The 19,860-nt window shown below is 41.2% G+C and overlaps 1 protein-coding gene across 1 annotated transcript in view; it reads right to left on the bottom strand.

Moving 5' to 3' along the window:
* Positions 1–14,493: 14,493 nt before the first annotated feature.
* The window catches only part of LOC308704148 (NLR family CARD domain-containing protein 3-like), a 1,230,758-nt gene continuing 1,225,391 nt past the window's right edge, over positions 14,494–19,860 (bottom strand). The window contains exon 8 of the mRNA XM_081388260.1: positions 14,494–14,928. The gene's annotated coding sequence lies outside the window, so the exon portion shown is untranslated. The remainder of the gene's footprint in view (positions 14,929–19,860) is intronic.

The raw sequence follows: 19,860 nt of genomic DNA on the forward strand, positions 1-19,860 counted from the left end.
ACGGTCCCTCGGGCGGCCAGGGCAGAGCAGACAGTCCCTCGGGCGGCCAGGACAGGTGAGACAGTCCCTCGGGCGGCCAGGACAGAGGAGACAGTCCCTCGGGCGGCCAGGACAGAGGAGACAGTCCCTCGGGCGGCCAGGACAGAGGAGACAGTCCCTCGGGCGGCCAGGACAGAGGAGACTTTCCCTCGGGCGGCCAGGGCGGAGACTTTCCCTCGGGCGGCCAGGGCGGAGACGACACCTCGGGCGGCCAGGGCGGAGACGACACCTCGGGCGGCCAGGGCGGAGACGACACCTCGGGCGGCCAGGGCGGAGACGACACCTCGGGCGGCCAGGGCGGAGACGACACCTCGGGCGGCCACGGCGGAGCAGAAGACAGTCCATCGGGTGGCCACGGCGGAGACGACCCCTCGGGCGGCCATGGCTCAGGAACTGGAACAGACACCACCGGCTCAGGTACTGGAACTGGAACTGGCACCACCGGCTCAGGCACTGGAACAGGAACTGGCACCACCGGCTCAGGCACTGGAACAGGAACTGGCATCACCGGCTCAGGCACTGGAACAGGAACTGGCACCACCGGCTCAGGCACTGGAACTGGCACCACCGACTCAGGCACTGGAACTGGCACCACCGACTCAGGAACAGACACCACCGGCCCAGGAACAGACCCCACCGGCCCAAGTGTGTGCGTAGCCCACACACACCACATGGCTGTGGCCATAATGGCCAGTGTCGCGGTCACTGAGGGCTCAGGAACAGCCGGCTCAGGCTCAGGAACAGACACCACCGGCTCAGGAAAAGACACAGGAACAGACACCACCGGCTCAGGAACAGACACAGGAACAGGCAGAGACTCAGGAACGGACACTGGCTCCGGCTCAGGAACGGACACTGGCTCCGGCTCAGGAACGGACACTGGCTCCGGCTCAGGAACGGACACTGGCTCCGGCTCAGGAACGGACACTGGCTCCGGCTCAGGAACGGACACTGGCTCCGGCTCAGGAACGGACACTGTGGGTCCGAAAGGCATCTCCAGGATTCTGGCCAGACGCTCGAAGTAATCTGACAATGTCCCAGACGCCACCGGCTCGGGCACTGGAACTGGCCCCACCGGCTCGGGCACTGGAACTGACACCACCGGCTCGGGCACTGGAACTGGCACCACCAGCTCCGACTCAAGAACAGACACCACCGGCTCAAGTTCAGACACAGGCTCGGCGGCGGCCATCTTGTCCAGAGACATAGGCTCGGCAGACGTGACGTGAACATTCCTGGGTGTTTCTAGGATCTTAAGTAGCGTTGAAAAATAATCAAACAATGTTCCAGTGGCCATCTCCTCAGGGGACACCAGCTCCGCGTCGGCCATCTTGTCCGAAGACACAGGCTCGGCAGACGTGACGTGAACAGTCTCTGGATCGGCTGACGTGACATGAACAGTCTCTGGATCAGCAGACGTGTTCCCTTTCCCTCTTCTCCGTCCGCGACGGCGAGATGGTGGTTGCGGTCCGTCCCTCACGAGCCCAGGGTCGAAGGGGGGCCATGGTGGAGAGTGCTGTTGGATCTCCACTCGACCACCTCCTCCTCTGCGACCACCCCGGGTCCCACGAAAAATAACTAGGCGGGTTCCCTTAAAAAATTCTCTCCTCTCCAGTTCGGTGGCTGGGGAAGAGAATTTTGAACTCATACTGCTGGTTCTTGTTTGACGGAGTCCTTCTGTCACGATCCACACTTAATGAAACAAAGGAAGATCCAATAGCAGTATGAGATTTATTAAGGGTAATCCAAAAGCAATGGTCAAGTCCAGGCATGGGTCAAAATCCGATAAGGCAATCCAAAACAAGACACAAACAGGAACAGGCAGGAAACGGACACAGAAGTGGCGTGAAATACAACAAGGACTCCGTAACAAACACTAAACAGGCAGGGTATTTATACACAGGGAATGACAATGATAATGGGAAACAGGCTGAGTGCAATGATCAGTGATAAGGGACAGCTAAGTGCAATGAAAAGACAAGGATCATGGGGAATGTAGTTCAAGAGTGTGCTGGACACCGTGAGGAAGGAGGACATCTAGTGGTGACCCAAAGAACATAAACCAGACACTGTGACAGTATCCCATCATGTCATCCAAGGGTATCTTGGGTGCATCTTTCTGTTGGGTAATGGCTGAGCAACTGATAATAATAAAACCAAGTCATAGTTCTCACAGTCTCTAAACATGCTATTAAACTGCATAATATTAAAACCCCACATTCTCAGATGGCTTCTCCATGAAAGTCCATATGAGTGAGTTTAAGTAAACCATCTGCACCTGTGTGTGTGTGTGTGTGTGTGTGTGTGTGTGTGTGTGTGTGTGTGTGTGACAGACAGAAATGAGATGGTGAGCACAAAGGGTGAGCAAGAAAAGAACAGATAGAAGAGGTGGGAGAGATTGTCAGAAACCCAACTCACGCAGTCAGCTGCATTCTGCAACGGGTTACAGATGATCTGTCCGTTTCAGGAGATGATTTCCAATTTCTATCAGCCGAGAATGAATTGCTGCTTCTGACAATATTGTCTGCCAGGAAAGGAAAGGAAATGTAATAATCAAATAATATGTTGTTATCCAAAAACTATCACCTGTCTGAATGAGTTTAACTAGTGTTCTTTTATAACCAGATGCTTTCAAGAGTAGACAAAGGGATCTGAAGTTTACGAATTTACTAGTTTTGGCTATACTTTATTATATTGTATTTTCTTTTCAAAGAATATTGTATATTTGTATTTAGAAAAAATGCTCATATATCTCTCAAAGTTGCTGTAGTGATTTTCATTCAAAATGTTGCTCTTTTGATATTCTCATTTATACTATGGAACATTTTGCGAAAACCAGTTAGAAAAATGTGAAACATGGAAGAGGCTTTAACTGCAGTATGTAGCCTATTAAAGATAATAGTACAACCAAATTATAGATATTTTTGATATTTTTGAACTCCACCTCTAACCACTGCACAAAAATGTAATGGGCAAATGCATTAAAGGGATAGTTCACTTTGAAATTAATTTTTGATATGTTTTAGCTTACCTCAAGGGCATCCAAGATGTAGGTGTCTTTGTTTCCGCAGTAGTTTCAATTTTGATATTTTTAGGTCAAACCGTTCTTGTCTGTCAGTCATATAATGCAGGTCTATGGTCACTGTCTCAAAACACAAGCACAGAGTCCAAATTAAAACAATTCCCCATCGTCCAAATGAAACAATTCCCCATCATAAGTACACATTGATGGCCTAAGACACGAAACGAGCGGTTTGTGTGAGAAAACGAACAGTATTTATATAGTTTTTAGCTCTTGAAAACAGCACACCTCCAAATGGTCTGACGGCGCGGGCGAGTATAGATGTATACATAGATGTCGCCTTGGCTACGGTTTCGTTCCAATGAACTGCAGTAGCGAAGGCGACATCTATACATCTATACCCGCATAGATATATACACTAGATGTCGCTTTGCTACGGTTTCGTTCCAATGAACTGCAGTAGCCAAGGCGACATCTATGTATACATCTATACTCGCCCGCGCCGTCAGACCATTTGGACGTGTGCTGTTTTCAAGAGCTAAAAACTATATAAATACTGTTCGTTTTCTCACACAAACCGCTCGTTTCGTGTCTTAGGCCATCAATGTGTACTTATGATGGGGAATTGTTTCATTTGGACGATGGGGAATTGTTTTAATTTGGACTCTGTGCTTGTGTTTTGAGACAGTGACCACAGACCTGCATTATATGACTGACAGACAAGAACGGTTTGACCTAAAAAATATCAAAATTGAAACTACTGCGGAAAAAAAGACACCTACATCTTGGATGCCCTTGAGGTAAGCTAAAACATATCAAAAATGAATTTCAAAGTGAACTATCCCTTTAAGTCACAATAAAAATGTAATTAAAAAATGCAAAGTGGTCCCTTTGACACAACTCCATGAAGTTTTCCATTTAAGTTGGTATTCACTCAAAATATTCCTTTCAGACGCTCACAAATGTAAGAAATGCAAGAAGAGAAATCTGACATTTGTTATATCAATCTGGTGAACGTGTCTCGAAGCAGACAGATTTTAATCTTTGAATGAGATTTGGCAGAGTCCTCATGCAAAGCTATCGTATCGTACCAGCATCTACTGTACATCCATTGAATGGAAAATAGCAGCTGGAAATTCTGTCTAATAAATGAATGAATGAATGTACAAATAAATAAATGAATCCAAGGATGTAGATAGAATATCAGAGAGCAAAAAAACAAAACAAAAAAAAAACGAGAAGTTCTAAGGGTTTACTACTGAACAGTTCACCCTATCTACTGAGACACTCCAGCCCATTAAATAAAATAGAATATTGATTTTGCTATCTTGAAAAGCTGTGAGATTTTTCATTTGTGCCATTGCACAGTAAATGAAACACAGAAGAAAAGAGCTAGTCATTAGGTGAACTGCCACTCAATAATTCAGCATTTACCCTCAGTGTAGAGAGAGGTGGATGGATGGATGGATGAATGAATGAATAAATAAACACAGTGACTAACACATCCAAAAAAACTCTCTGTGCTCTCTGCGAAAAGCTGAGACACCTTCACACCTGGCCCTCCATTATCATACAGTATGAGCTACTATACGGCCAGATACATATCAAAGGCACTCCATAATGTCATCAATTCACAATGCAAAATTATTATATAAACTTAACAACTACATTCACACTGAAATGGCTCCAACTTATGCTTTTAATAATAAATATAATAAAAACATCACCATAATATTTGATACATATGTTAAATGAGGTTGAACAGGACATCTCTTTCATTTCATTCATATTTAGAAAGATACAAAATAATGAAAGCATATTTTATTAGCAATAAAAAAAAAATGGTGTAATAGTTGTAATTCAATGTTTTTATTCTATATATCCCAATTAAATGGGATGGTGATGAATGAGAACATGCCAAATAATGTGAAGCTCGGTATCCTGTTGAAATGGGATAATTTCTTAGGAATAATGACTCTCGTCTTGTATTTGCACACTTTTCAAACAATTATTAATTGTCTTCCAGACAAACAAAACATCAGAGCAATAACAAATAAATGAACAATTTCTGATCCTTGACATAATTCCACAACCGAACAACTACCTGACTAGTCATGTAAACACAAGAGCAAATAATAACTGACAATCTGACGTGACATATCACTGTCCATCATTCTGCTGTAAGTTAATGAGTTTGAGATCTTCCAGTCACTGAGCAGGAAACTCTCCTTACAATAGCGGTGGATAAATCAATACGCTAGCTGTTAACCACATCCCCTGAGATTTTAATGAGAAGCGTAATTGTTGCACTGAAGGACAAAATGTGTGTCATGGCCACATATTTTTCTCAACATGAAAACATGGCTAAACTTCCTCAAGTGCTGCTTGAGAAACCATTGCCAGGGATTGTAGGTGTCATGACCTACCATGACTGAAGAGTCACATGTAGTTGAAGAACCTTGTGTGGAGAAACTCAGTCAATGAAATGAACATGTCTTAGTTCAAATGCTCCGTTGAGATTGTCCTCAATTGTCATCAGATGGCTTGGGAACCCAGACATATAAAATTATAACAGTAACTTTGAAGTCATTTTCCCTTCAAAGTTTTGTAATATATGTTTATCTTGTAATATGTTCTTCTTCATCAAAACCCAGCCAATTCTCTGAAAAAAAAAAAAATAAAAAAAATATGTATATATATATATAATATATATTTATTACATGGCTTGGCTGAATTCCAATGTAGAATGCGGTCTGTTATTTCTTGATAACAGACCGCTGCGAGCTATAACAGACCGTTACCATGCAAAACAGCGCATTGCTATGGACGCGGAACGGACTATTTTCTTTGGCGGAAGCAATACAATCGTTTTTAAAACAATAAACTCCTTTTTAAATCAATAATTTGTGTCAAAATAATTATTTATTTTGTAGGTAGCCATGTAATAAGCGGGATAATGTATAGAGAGGCGGGCGTTATAGCGAATAACAAGCCCTTCAGGCTGTCAAGACCCCTCCGCTTCGCGTCGGGTTCTCGTTCAGCCTGTCGGGCTTGTTATTCGCTATAACGACCGCCTCTCTATACATTATCCCTTACATATAATTTGAAACTGTAGTTCACTCAGAAATTGCTGTTAGTAAATTTCAGAAATAATCACAAAGAAACAAGTAGTAACACATCAACTCAAATATATATAATCTATATATTGTTACAAATAATCTGTGTTTGTTTCTGTTTTGGGTGGATTTGTCACATGTTTTAGTTGCGTTTCCTAGTTTTCAGTTCATTTCTATGGCTTCTTGTTGATTTGATTATCATGCGTACCTGCCATTCATTCCGTTGATTGCTTTGTGTATTTAAAGTGTAAGTTGCAGGTAAAATTTTTCACGAAGAAAATGCAATAAACATAAAGATAAGAACCGCCCACTGTTTTGTATGTTTTTCATATCAAAATGCTGAATATAATATGAAAAGTTGGTACTTTTTAGTGGTTTTAAGCACTCCCTCTCCCTTCCACTAGGCTGTGCGTGACGTCATAAGAGGAACTCCAAGCCTAGAGTTACTGTAGTCTAATGGCAAGTAGACTAGCAGTTATATTGAAATAACTCAATTGTAAACATTATCGTGTGTGCTGGCTTCAAGAGGACCGTGATCCTGGCTGAAATGAGAGTAAGCTATTCGCAAAACAAACGGGTTCAGGCAGCATGCACGCAAAGTTAAACCGAACTTTTATTTTGATGGGTTGCCTCGAAGACCTTTGAGTTTCTGTGTGTGTAGCTATGATATGACGATAGTTTTTCTCAAATGAAACGGTAAAATGACTCAGAGTGGCTCTGGAGATGAATTTCATCATGTCATCATATCGTGACCGGCAGCAGCTAGACTGAAAACAGCGCGCGCATCACTCGTGCTTCAGTGTGTGTGTGTGTGTGTGTGTGTGTGTGTGTGGGTGTGAGGTAAATGACACCGCGCGTCTGCGCCATTCATTCACACAGAGACAAACAGAACATGCGAGGTTAATATTTAAATAGTATTTCTGCAGTTTAATATACACAGACTCTCGTGGTATATATCGGCTACAGTGCTCATAGTAATAAAAGTTAGTCTGGAGCCCCGTGCTTAGATAAACATGGAAGCGACTGAACGCAGCTATTACTGGTTACCGAATATACCCGGTGCTACAGAAATGCTGGTAACGTCACATTTTCAGTATAGTACCGGTATTTTGACAACACTAGTTTCCCACCTCCTCAGTCTCCCAGTCGTTCTCCACAATAAAGCCACAAACACTAGGAGTCTAGCAGAGTATGGCTGCAACTTCCTTCTATGACGTCATCACCCAGTTGCTGTAAAAACGCGCTACCTTTGAAAAAACCCTAATAAATGTTATTTTAATGCATTTTAAGATAGAAATGTTTACATATATACATATTGAGCACTTAATTTACACATTAATTGGTTGTGGTGGTTAACCTGCAACTTACACTTTAAGCTTTGTGTTTTGTTCAGTCCATTGTCTGTTCTCATCACTTGTACACAGTTGTTCTGTTCATAGTTTTTGAGTGTTTTTTTATTTTTTTATATATATGGGTTGTAATGTCAGAACACCCACTATTACAGGGGTTAATATCATTTTTGTGGGCAGTTGATATAAATTGTTAATTGCATTGTGTCATCTAGCTGTCACGATTCACACAGGGAACAGACGAGATGGTAAGTTTAATGTGTTTATTTAGCAGAATGGATCGGATCCAGAGATGAATGGTGAGTAAACCGAAATTAGATAAACAATGGAAGCTTAGCTGAATGATAATCAAGCCTCTCTTTCTCTTTGCAGATGATGAAGATGAAGGCTCAGAAGATGGATGGTAGACAGGCTGATGCGGATCGTCTCAGGTAGGTTTTCAGGTAAGTCTTGTAGGAAGGGAGTCTGTGTGTCTTGTATTGACGAGACCAGACGAGGAGTGAAGGGAGAGTGCTGACTATATAGGGCTTGTTAATGAGGGAGTGCAGGTGATGATGATGATGGCTGATAGAGTGCAGGTGTGCCAAGGAGGATGATGGGAAGTGTAGTGCACACACAGATGAGGAAGACAGACGGTGAATGTGACATAACTCCCCCCTCCCGCTAGGCGCAACGTAGATGGTAGAACTTGGGAGGGGGGGTGAGCATCCTGGAGTCAGTGACCGGAGGGAGAACAGGGACAGGACAGACAGGAGACTCCAGGATGGTATAACGGACCGTGGCGGAGCAGGCTGAGCAGGGGGCCACGGCGGTGCAGGCTGAGCAGGAGTTCCAGGGATCCCCAACTGAGCCGGAGGGAGTCAGAGCCGAGGCGACACCACAGGTCTGGAGGGCCAAGGCGGATCTGCAGGCTCATGGGACCGAGGCGGAGAAGGGGCTCTGGAAGCCCGTGGCGTAACCAGTGCGGGGGAGGACGACTGAGGAGCAGGAGGGAAGACGGAGCCCGGTGGAGCAGAAGGGATGCAGGGCAGAGGCGCAGCTGGCAGCACGGAGTCCCGAGGAAGAACCAGGGTGACGGCTGACCAATGCGAGGAAGGAAGGAGGAGTGAGCCTGGTGGAGCTATAGGGCTGACAAGACCCGGCGGAGGTGAGGGCACAATGAGCCGAAGAGAAGCTGCAGGGTTGGAGGACCAAGGTGGAGTCAGAGGTTCAGGGGACTGAGGCGAGGACAGGGGATCCACTGACCAGGGCGATGCTGAGGCCTGGAGTCCCGGAGGCGGCTCCACAGCAACACTGGCGGGTAGCTGTGGATGGGCAGCAGGGTCGACAGGGCTCAGTATCGGTATCAGTAGCTGTGGATGGGCAGCAGGGTCGACAGGGCTCAGTATCGGTATCAGTAGCTGTGGATGGGCAGCAGGGTCGACAGGGCTCAGTATCGGTATCAGTAGCTGTGGATGGGCAGCAGGGTCGACAGGGCTCAGTATCGGTATCAGTAGCTGTGGATGGGCAGCAGGGTCGACAGGGCTCAGTAGAGGCAAAACAGTAGAGCATGAAGACACCAACAGCGGAGGTGGGAGAGGGAGGCTGGGTGGGATCAGCGATGAGGGCTTAGAGATGGGCAGGACCAGCAGCGAAGAGGGCTTTGAGCTGGGCGGAACTTCACTTGGCGTGAAGTGCAGGGTCGCCAGTGTTGGCGACTGGCTCTGGATCAGCTGTGAAGGCGGCTGACTCTGGATCAACAGGGCCGATGAGAGGACGGAGATCGGAGAAGTCATCCTCCTTGAGTTGCGTTTCGGACCCGAACTGAAATGCCGGCTCGGCTGGACACAACCGGATGATGAACGGGGCTGTGTAGAATAATGAAAGCTGACTCGTTCTGGAATCCGAAGGATTCTGCATCTTGGTCTGCTCTTCTGTCACGATTCACACAGGGAACAGTCGAGATGGTAAGTTTAATGTGTTTATTTAGCAGAATGGATCGGATCCAGAGATGAATGGTGAGTAAACCGAAATTAGATAAACAATGGAAGCTTAGCTGAATGATAATCAAGTCTCTCTTTCTCTTTGCAGATGATGAAGAAGAAGGCTCAGAAGATGGATGGTAGACAGGCTGATGAGGATCGTCTCAGGTAGGTTTTCAGGTAAGTCTTGTAGGAAGGGAGTCTGTGTGTCTTGAATTGACAAGACCAGACGAGGAGTGAAGGGAGAGTGCTGAATATATAGGGCTTCATCATAGGTGATGATGATGATGGCTGATAGAGTGCAGGTGTGCAGGTGTGCCAATGTGACACTAGCGGCTAAATTAATATAAAAAAGTAATATATGCTGGGAAAACTATAACCTTCAGAAAGTAACAGGATTAACATTTGTATACTTCATTGTGGACATTACCAGTGCTGTACTTAAGGTCATGACACTTTATGGCATTTATTACAGGAAAATGTGTTTATTAAGAAAATTAATATGTGATATTTCTCTGAAGACCCAGTATTCAGTAATATTTTGTTAATAACTTTTAATAACCAATAATTCATATTCAATAATCAGTTGAAAACACAAGGGTGGGAAAAGGCCAAAATAGAAGGGGTAAAATGAAATGAAATAAATGAATAAATTTCCGTGTTTAGAATATTGCTTATACTAACACATATTAATGAAAGACATACAAGGCACTCATTGGTTTAAAAAAGGTACCCTGTTTTTTTTATCCTCACACTTACTATGCCATATGAAAATTATATTTGTAAGCCGTCTTTATTACCATATGTGCGAGACTTGTGAAATAACCTCTTTGGTTTTAAGAACTGCGGTGTGTTTGAGTTTCTCCTACAGGTAATATCCAACTACAGCAAAACCCCATAACCCTCAAACAAACACTATTATGCTCCTCTAACCATGTGATCATTCCTCAGCATTTCCTGCTTTCCACTGTCTGAGAGGACGATTGCAATACAAAACATTTAACTCTATCTTTAGCAAATGGATTTCTGTTTACGCAGTATTATGGTAATGGAATCAATCACAATACTGTGGCTTGCAGTTGCACTATACTAATCCAATTCATGAGGCAGGGTGTCCCCTGTTGATTAAATGTCACAGCATAAATGTGTTCATATTATGTTTATTCGGAGTGGAAAAAAACAGAACTAGACCACTGAATATATTTTCCACTCTCAGCAGATGCTGGGAAAATTATATTGTAATTCCGTCGAACATGACAGCTTTGGAATGTACATACATTGTATTATTAATGCTGAATCAATTGTAAGATAGAATGTTTCATTGAAATGCATTATCTAAAGTCGGATGCTGCATTTCTGGGTAATCCAAATCATTGTCCTATTCTACCCACAATCATTGTAAAGACAGACATACAGAATCCATCTGAAAAACATGTTTTGGTAATTAGCAAACTCTTACTCCATTCCAGATCCAAACAGTGAAAAGTAATGTTTAGAAATGATGAATTCATGTTTAAACATCACTCTTTCAAAATCAAAAAATAAGTTCAGGTTTTTATAAGGTTCAGATGTGAGACATTGAGTAATTGTTCCCTGATTCAAAGTTGCAGTCCAACGATGTCTAACCCCAACATGTTCCAGTGATTTATAATGACTTTTGCTGAGAGATTTAATGACAATCCAATTCTTCACTGGAATGAAAACACGGAGTGATGAAATTAAGAGTGTGTTTCCTGTCTCAGTGTTTCCTTCTTGTCAATCTTGGTAGAGGAGAATTAATAGTATAATGTTCAGAATGAGGCACACATAATTCCCTTGAGAGTTACTGTCTGCACTGCCAGGAAAACCGAGGGAAAGAGCGAAATATGCATTTTTTTTCTGACCACTCAAGCCCTACTGGACAGTGTCATCCAATTATATTTCATTATTGCCCTCCTATGGCATACATAGGTGCAGTTAAAATTACACTTAAAAGAGCTTATTTAGTACTATCAGCATGCTTGTAATGTGTATTTGTATACATGTGAAATTTAAGCTTATGGTTATTGAAACCATATACAGTGTACATGATGAAGGTGTTATCATCTAAATTTTCCAGTTCTTAAAATAAGTAAAACCATAATCATCCAAGTGATTATGTTGCAATTCAGATGTTTATTGTGTCCCTGTCACACAATTTTTCCACTACTGTCATGCATTCACTATAATAACCAACAATACAGTACGATACTCATAACCAATTCTGCATAATTTTTGTGCTCATTAGAGAAGAGTTTTTTTTTTAATTGATTTGGCTTTAAGACCCGTGTTTTACATTAAGCAGTGATCAAACATGTTACCTCATGTCTTTTCCAGACAAATGACATCCGATGACAAAAGTTGCGGTGTCTATTTTATGATACTACAGTATATTTTATGTTCCAAGTAAGCAAGTCAATTGGACATAAGAGTTAGCAAATAATGCCAGAACTGTAATTTTTTGGGTGTCCTGTTTTCAGACAATATAACTTTAAGTATATTTTGTCTTTCGTTATCTGGCATATTCCGTTGAGTTAAAATTTTCACCTAAGTTTAGTGGGTTTTAAGCTTAAAACAACTGAAACAAATCTGAAAATGGAGAAAAAAAAAAAGTTTTTCATCCACACTGGAACGTCGAAAAACGCTAAATTCACCTTACGGCGCACGCGTAAACCCTCATAAAAGCTCACTGAGATGATACAGACGCAAAGATAAATAATAAAGTTATCGTTCAATTCTTCTGGCAGGATCATTTTATTTAGCAAAATATCTCAGCATCCACTGATCTGTCCAGGTCGCTCTCACTCACTATTATATGTTTGGTGTAAAACGCGACTGCTCTCATGTTTTACCGCAGGACAGCAAATGTGAGTAAATTCTGTCATGTTTGCAGGACTGTGATATGAAGAGTGTGCAATGTAACATATTTCAGGAACTGTGTGAAAGTGAATAGCACATAACAGGCACAACACCATATAAACATGGATATGTATGGGTTCAATATGCGTAATATTTACACATGACAAAACTTACATCATCGTTTTTAAATTCCTCAGTTTTGACAGTCCACACTACAACACAAAAATGTATCCACTTTGGAGAGCGTTTTCAAAAAGCTTGCTTTTCATTAATAAAAACGCCATCTCAGGGTGGACGGAAGGCCAAAACAGAGAGAAAAAGATGTGTTTTCGGCCTAAAGCACACTCTCTTTCTCACAGAGAGAGAGAGAGAGAGAGAGAGAGAGAGAGAGAGAGAGAGCACTGTACCAGTGTAGACGTGACTGCCTCTGGAGTGGACCTCTATCATGTGACCTTGGGAACAGTGTTCGCACATACTCTTCCTCACAACCTCAGGTTCACTGCTACAGAATGTGCTTTACATAGCACATAAAAAAACACACTGGCGTAAAAGCAAAACAACAGAATACCACTGGTTCAGCGGCGGCAAAACGTTTGGAAGAAAGTTGGCCTAGATTTCTCTTTGAAAACGACATGTAATTATTGACTGACAGGGAAAAGATTGGAGGACATGTTGGCAGCAGACGGCTGAATTGTACGGAGAATCACTCTTGTAATTACAGATGCACTTTTCTCCTTTCAGTATTTCGTTCGATTCCCTTCTCTGAGCACACCTCATCTATTATCAAAAAGATGTCCACATACACGACAATACAATGTCAATGTTTTGTTTAATTACAGTTACCCAGACTTAGGAACATACTTTTTTAAAGTACTGAAATATCTAGAATACAGTTACAACTTCATTTTCTTTCTCTGTGGCTGAAAAACTGATAAATACGTTTGTTTGGGGGGTCTCTCTAAACAAATTCAAAACTCAGCTACCAGAATCCTGACAAGAACCAGGACAAGTGAGCACATCCCTCCGATGTTGGAGTCCTTGCACTGGCTCCCTGTCAGGTTTGCATTGATTTTAAATTCTCAAGCTTACCTACAAGGCCTGCCATGGTTTAGCCCCACAGTTTCTGTCTGAACTTAACGATCTACACCACAAGGCGAGATCTTCGCTCCTCTGATTCTGGCTTTTTAACTGTTCCCTCAACTTGCTCTGTGGGTGACCAGGCCTTTTCTTCTTTGGCTCCAAAACATTGGAATTATCTTCCCGCTGAGATTAGACATGCTGAATCTTTTAAATCTTCTCTTAAAACGTATTTTTTCAGGCTTGCCTATACATGATTGATTATTCTGTTTTTTACATATTTTGTATACTTATTTTGGTAACTTCATAATAACTTTCAGTTGTAAGTCATTTATAAGTGGTTAGTTAATGATGAACTAATAATTTACAAAACATTCATAAATGATTAGCAAGTGATATGCTAGCACTATGTATGTTTTGTAAATTACGTTACAAGTCATTTACAAGTGATTAGTAAATGATTAACTAATTATTTACGAAACATGACTATGTGTTCATAAATGATTAATAAGTGATATGTTAATTTTTTATGCATGTTTTGTAGATTCAGTTATAAGTCATTTACAATTGATTTTAATGATTAACTAATCATTTACAAAACATGAATATGCGTTTCATAAATCTTTAATAAATTATGTTTTTTTTTATGTATGTAGCAATTAGAGGGTGCAGAAAGTGTTGTAAATGCCTTGTATACACGTACAGATCATTATTAACAGGTAAGTAACAGTGTTCAACACAATGGGCCCTATTTAAACGATCTGAAACTCAAGTGTCAAGCGCAAAGCGCAAGTAACTTTGTGGGCGGGTCTTGGGCGCTGTTGCTATTTTCCCGGCGGGATAAATGACTCTTGCGTCTGGCGCAAATCTAAAATCTAAAATCTATCTATCTATCTATCTATCTATCTATCTATCTATCTATCTATCTATCTATCTATGTATCTATCTATCTATCTATCTATCTATCTATCTATCTATCTATCTATCTATCTATCTATCTATCTATCTATCTATCTATCTATCTATCTATCTATCTATCTATCTATCTATCATAATAATGTATGATTTGCAAAAATGAAAACTGCTGCTTCTGTGTAGATGAGAGAATCAAAGTGTATGCGCGTTGTGCTCACGCTACATTGATTATGGCCAAGCATGCGCCCTTAAAATAGCATATGAATAACATGCGCAACGCGCCACTGACTTTAGACAATTTTTTCCTGGTTAGTGGCGCAATTGTTTCTAAACCTGTAAAATAGCATGAAGGAACGTTTGCGCTGGAACACGCCTCCTCTTTGCGCTGAACCGCCCCGGGAGCGCAAGTGTATTTCCTAGTTTACCGACGTGCGTCTCTGGAGGGAAAAGTCCGCTTTGCGCGGGTGCAAAATAGGAATGATACATGCGTCGGTGTACAAAGTCAGTTGCGCTGGGTGCAAGATAGGGCCCAATGATGTGTAAACGCATGAATAAATCATTTACAACACTTTCTGCATCCCCTAATCTAAAGTGAAAACTATTCATCACTTGTAAATGTGTTACACATCATTCGTAGATACGATTCGTTGATCTTATGCCTTATTGATTCTTGAAGTGGTGCAGCGTTTCTCACAGGTTCGCGTTTAAAGTCTGTGTAGAGAGAATGGTGTCGTCTTAGCAGCCCCTAATTTAATAACACATGATTGTTGCGACGGAAGCGAATCAATCAAAACTAACTTTAGCTGGAAAATAACTTTATTAAAGAACCGCTATAAAGCCAAAACAATCTCTGTTACCTTAAATTATACGTTTATCTCTGTAAAGCCACTTTGAAACAATCTACATTGCGCTATATATTGCGCTATATAAATTAAGATAAAAAAAAGTGCTGACTGGTGAGGGTATAGACAGCTGTCTTCTGTAGTGTAGTGTGTAGTGTAGTGTCAAGTCAAGTCAAGTCAAGTCAAGTCAAGTCATCTTCATATATATAGCGCTTTTAACAATGTAGATTGTTTCAAAGCAGCTTTACAGAGATAAACATATAATTTAAGGTAACAGAAATTGTTTTGGCTTTATAGCGGTTCTTTAATAAAGTTATTTTCCAGCTAAAGTTAGTTTTGATTGATTCGCTTCCGTCGCAACAATCATTTGTTATTAAATTAGGGGCCGGTAAGACGACACCATCCTCTCTACACAGACTTTAAACGCGAACCTGTGAGAAACGCTGATGGCGGTCACATGCGCATTAAGAATTGGTTCTATAGTTAAGTGCGTTTGAATATATGTGCGCAGGTTTGGAATTCCCTACAAACCAAGCCTAAACAAAGTACTGGTCTGTCCTTATACATTTCAGATACAGAATTTAATTTTATTTTATCACTTCGGGGTAGATACGCGAATTGAGTTTCCCGACAACGCTTTATCTGTAGAGTGGTAAATGGATCCTCCATAGGGAGAGACTAGTAGTGTGCACTGCAGTGTAAGTGTTGACTGGTGAGGGTATAGACAGCTGTCTTCTGTAGTGTGTAGTGTAGTGTGTACTGCAGTGTAAGTGCTGACTGGTGAGGGTATAGACAGCTGTCTTCTGTAGTGTGTAGTGTAGTGTGTGCAGTGTAAGTGCTGACTGGTGAGGGTATAGACAGCTGTCTTCTGTAGTGTGTAGTGTAGAGTGTAGTGTAGTGTGTACTGCAGTGTAAGTGCTGACTGGTGAGGGTATAGACAGCTGTCTTCTGTAGTGTGTAGTGTGTAGTGTAGTGTGTACTGCAGTGTAAGTGCTGACTGGTGAGGGTATAGACAGCTGTCTTCTGTAGTGTGTAGTGTAGTGTGTAGAGTAGTGTGTACTGCAGTGTAAGTGCTGACTGGTGAGGGTATAGACAGCTGTCTTCTGTAGTGTGTAGTGTGTAGTGTAGTGTGTACTGCAGTGTAAGTGCTGACTGGTGAGGGTATAGACAGCTGTCTTCTGTAGTGTGTAGTGTGTAGTGTGTACTGCAGTGTAAGTGCTGACTGGTGAGGGTATAGACAGCTGTCTTCTATAGTGTGTAGTGTAGTGTGTAGTGTAGTGTGTACTGCAGTGTAAGTGCTGACTGGTGAGGGTATAGACAGCTGTCTTCTGTAGTGTGTAGTGTGTAGTGTAGTGTGTACTGCAGTGTAAGTGCTGACTGGTGAGGGTATAGACAGCTGTCTTCTATAGTGTGTAGTGTAGTGTGTAGTGTAGTGTGTACTGCAGTGTAAGTGCTGACTGGTGAGGGTATAGACAGCTGTCTTCTGTAGTGTGTAGTGTGTAGTGTGTAGTGTGTACTGCAGTGTAAGTGCTGACTGGTGAGGGTATAGACAGCTGTCTTCTGTAGTGTGTAGTGTAGCGTGTAGTGTAGTGTGTACTGCAGTGTAAGTGCTGACTGGTGAGGGTATAGACAGCTGTCTTCTATAGTGTGTAGTGTAGCGTGTAGTGTAGTGTGTACTGCAGTGTAAGTGCTGACTCGTGAGGGTATAGACAGCTGTCTTCTGTAGTGTGTAGTGTGTAGTGTAGTGTGTACTGCAGTGTAAGTGCTGACTGGTGAGGGTATAGACAGCTGTCTTCTGTAGTGTGTAGTGTGTAGTGTGTAGTGTAGTGTGTACTGCAGTGTAAGTGCTGACTGGTGAGGGTATAGACAGCTGTCTTCTCTGAAACACATGGAGTCTTTAACCACTGTGCACCTGATGCGAGCAAAACATACAAAAAAAATGTAACATCATTCATTAAACATTTATGAAATGCATATTCATGTTTTGTAAATGATTATTTAATTATCAACTAATCAATTGTAAATGACTTATAACTGAATCTACAAAACATACATCAAATAATGAACATATCACTTATTAATAATTTATGAACGCATAGTCATGTTTCGTAAATAATTAGTTAATCATTAACTAATCACTTGTAAATGACTTGTAAGGAATTTACAAAATATACATAAAAAGTTAGCATACCACTTGCTAATCATTTATGAATGTTTTGTAAATTATTAGTTCATCATTAACTAACTGCTTATGAATGACTTACAACTGAACGTTATTATAAAGATTTACCCTTATTTTTTATATGTCTTACATTTTTTGATGTAGGTTCTATTTTTTTCTCTATTTCAATGAACATTTGTATGTTCTTGTAAAGCGCTTTGAGATGCAACTTTTAAAGTTTATTATTAGTATTACTACTATAATTGTTATTATCTTAACTCTTTCCCCTCCAGCGTCTTTAATACTTTTTACTAAAATTTCATGGCCCCCAGAATATTTAGTTGTATGAATATCTGAACATGCAATATATCAAAAGAAAGAACAGAGCCTCTGCCTTTGCACAGAAAAATTCTAGTTTCATGCATTATTTTATTTATCAACACTTGAATGTGGGTTGAATGAAGTTTCCTAAAAAAAGCAAAAAAAAAGCAACATTTTGGGCAAAAAGCTGAGAAAAATCAAGTGTCAAATGTCAAAGATCCAGATCAGATTCAGAACGATGATCAAAACACAGATGAAGTAGATCGAGTCAACATCTAAAGCTTCACAGTCCTAAAGCTCGTCCTGGATCAACATTTCATTCAGTAACATTAGGAAGTTTTGATGTATGTGCTGTTTAATGTTGATGATCGCGTTATTTTACATGTGCATGTGATTAAATATGATATCGCTTGTTTCTGCTTCTTCTTCACACGTATTTTGATCATAAGATGCTTTCAGAAGATGTGTAATAGCTTCCCCTACAGTACAACAGCAAACACATGGAAAGCTGGAAAATTCCGTCAATGGCGTGGAAGAGTTGTCTCATAAATTACGAAAATTATGATCAATGGCGGGGAAAGAGTTAAAATGGAGGCATCAATTTTAGATATATGGAAAAGTTTCTTTATTGTCCTTACATTTCTGAGAACACCAGATGTTTTTCTGTCATGCGATATGGAGCTGAAATCAGGCTGCAGCTCAGAGATAATTAGATGCCAAAGAGACAGTTTAATGATTTATTAAAGCAGTCGGATTGGGAGGCTGTGCGCTTCTTTGACTTTACCACACATTAGGGGTGTTCTTAGGCATGACATGAAGCGGGGCCAAAAGATATTTGATTTAAAAAAAAGTTACATTTATTACACTTTATTTCAACAGTCCACTTTAGGGTTAAACTTTATTTTGATGGTCCCCTTTTGACATTAGTAACGTTGCACCTAAATGTCTACTAACTCTCATTAGAGTATTAGTAGAGTATTAATAGACTGGTGGGTTAGAGGGAATAAGTTGACGTAGTTGCAAAGTTACTTATAGTCAGTAGAATGTATTTTGTGGAGCATAACAATAAAGAGTTAGCAGATATTAATCAGACAGTCTACTAATACTCTAATGACTGCTAGCTGACATGTAGTTGCAAAGTTACTTATAGTAAATAGAATGTCTAAAGTGGACTATCAAAATAAAGTGTTACTATATACTGTAGTTTAAAGTAACCTAAATTATAAATCTCTGTACTAAAGACGATGTAGATGGCCGTCTTCAGACGACGACAGCGCTCACTGCAGCTTTAAAGAGGTTTTGGTCATGTAGAGAACAAATGCAGCAAGTGCTCCGGACCTTGAAATGCAAGCGAAGTGAAAAACAACCTCTAGCGCTACACAACATCCTGAGGACAAAGCTCATGACAGTAGCACAGGAGGCCGAGCAGAGAGCGAACAAGCTTATCAGCAACTCTTTCACCAAACAACTGCTAGAGGACAAGCGCAGTGGTCACCTTATGTGATTCAAAATTAATTGCTACCTCTATAACACCCTAAATGACTCTGCAAGAGACCAAGAGCTGGAACACCAGAAGGCTTTCATCAACAGAACTGCCGGCAGTAGAGCTTGACCTGAGACAGCAGCTGGAAGGAGATTCAGGAGATAGTCAAAGGAGTGAGATCAGTGTCTGTCCTACAGCCTAGAGTCCAACCCTACATTGTTTACAAGAGCTGGCCAGAACTCCTCCGGCTACTATGGAGGATCCTCAGACTGAACTGGTGCAGAGGTAGTCACTACTATCCCTGGGTGTGTTTCCCGAACAACGACGTAACTCGCTGCTTAAACTACCACAGTACGATGTGAACTACTTTTAATGAATCTGTTTGAAATCAAATTAATGCTAGATGTTTTGCTATAAATAATGGACATGGCATCTGAGGATTATTTCTCATTTTTCTCAGATATTTTGCTTTATTTCCAGATTCAATCAACTCGTTCTTACATAGTAGAGCACGTTCGCACATCCGCATTCTTCAAAAATGATTCTTTAAATATCTTGACAAACTAAAAGACGTAAATGACATTTGTATGTATTCTAAATAAAAAATATATAGATTGTACTGAATGTCAGCTTGCTTATTTTGCTCAAGATAAGGATTTATTGAGTCCACATGTTCCACAGGTCGAGAGCTGTCATT

The sequence above is a fragment of the Scardinius erythrophthalmus genome (assembly GCF_964197995.2).
Source record: "Scardinius erythrophthalmus genome assembly, chromosome: 16".
Classification (NCBI taxonomy): Eukaryota; Metazoa; Chordata; class Actinopteri; order Cypriniformes; family Leuciscidae; genus Scardinius; species Scardinius erythrophthalmus.